Source organism: Egretta garzetta, unplaced genomic scaffold, assembly GCF_000687185.1.
Source record: "Egretta garzetta isolate BGI_Z169 unplaced genomic scaffold, ASM68718v1 scaffold324, whole genome shotgun sequence".
Taxonomy (NCBI): Eukaryota; Metazoa; Chordata; class Aves; order Pelecaniformes; family Ardeidae; genus Egretta; species Egretta garzetta.
In genome coordinates this window covers 120,041-121,266 of record NW_009259426.1, presented here as the reverse complement: position 1 = coordinate 121,266, position 1,226 = coordinate 120,041, and the positions used below count along the sequence as shown (strand labels likewise).

The following is a 1,226-nucleotide window of genomic DNA, read 5'->3' as shown; positions in this document are numbered from 1 at the left end:
CAACTTTTAGGCCACAATATTTTGCAGATTCACACTGCTTAGGCCAAACGGCTGTTTATAAAGCTTCCCAGCTTCAATTTTATGTGACCGTTTCTGAAGGAAAGCATTTGTCTCCGGACTACCCCACCTGACGAGCTGCGAGGAGGACACCTACCTGTACCTCCCAAACTCCCCTTCAGGCACCTCTGTTCCACCTCACTGCTATAGCCCACCTTGCACGTGCAACCACAGCGCTGCAAGAAATACCGGAACAACAAAAATTGAGGACTGGAAAAGGATTCAGTAACAGGTCAGGAGAAAGCAGGAGCTGGAGGAACGGGGTGCATTTTTGGAGGACAGGCAGATTTTTCTGCCCATTGCAGACTGCTGCATTCTAAAGCAATTTGGAAAGGGGCTTTACAGAGAAATAAGCCTGCAAGCTGGGTCTTTATTCCTTGAGCGCCCAGCAGTGCAGATCCTGCTTCCCTACAAGCACCTTCAGCAGCAGCAAAGGAGGAAGTAAGGAAGACGTGGAGACAGGAGTCTTTAAACCTTGCAGGACAACGACACTTTATAATCCCTGGTACATCCACTCCAGCTCCTCTTTTCCTATGGCAAACAAGAGCATTTTATTTTCCATCACAAGCTTCTAAGGCGTTATGGAGCTTCAGGCACTTGCCTGCGGACGGGAGAAACATCGAACGTGCATTTCCATAGAAATGGAAGCATTTTAATATTAGAGACGTTCAACTCTCAACCCCCAGCAAGGAAGCTTTTTTTTTTTACAGGAAGTTATGCGTCACAGCTACAGAAAAGCACAGCTGATGTTTAACTTAATGAAACAGAGGAAGAATTAAATTATAAGCCACAGCACCAGGTGACTAATTGGCTAACGGCAGTTCACAGTCCGTTATTAGCACAGCCCTGCCTATTCCAAAAAGGCCCCGGGAAGTTTAAAGAAAGCTGCCGTACACACAACCAGCTCTGGACAGAAGACAGCAACAACGCTGTGAAGACAACCGCCCACCTCAGGGGCCCCGCAGCCCCTCAGGGGACAGGGCCCGTGTCCTCAGGCCAGCGCCGCAGCTCCTCGACCTTCTTCCGCTCGGCTTCACGCTTCTGCTCGGCTTTCCACACCTTCTCCACATTGCGCAAGGTCTGGGGGTGCCAGCTCTTCTTCAGGTTCTGCGGGGGGGCGCAGACCGGACCGGCGCCGTTAACAAGGGGCCGACGAGCCCCGCCCGACG

At 51.1% G+C, this 1,226-nt stretch overlaps 1 long non-coding RNA gene across 2 annotated transcripts in view; it reads right to left on the bottom strand.

The window, feature by feature from the left end:
- Nucleotides 1–1,226, bottom strand: part of LOC118452088 — a 5,877-nt gene that overhangs the window by 205 nt on the left and 4,446 nt on the right. Inside the window, exons 2-3 of one of the 2 annotated variants that reach the window (XR_004841747.1) lie at nt 1,007–1,164; nt 155–233 (exon numbers count right to left, since the gene is read on the bottom strand). This is a non-coding gene — a long non-coding RNA (uncharacterized LOC118452088). Of the gene's footprint in view, nt 1–6; nt 234–1,006; nt 1,165–1,226 lie in introns of those variants that run through there. The other variant, XR_004841746.1, reaches the window with a different exon arrangement.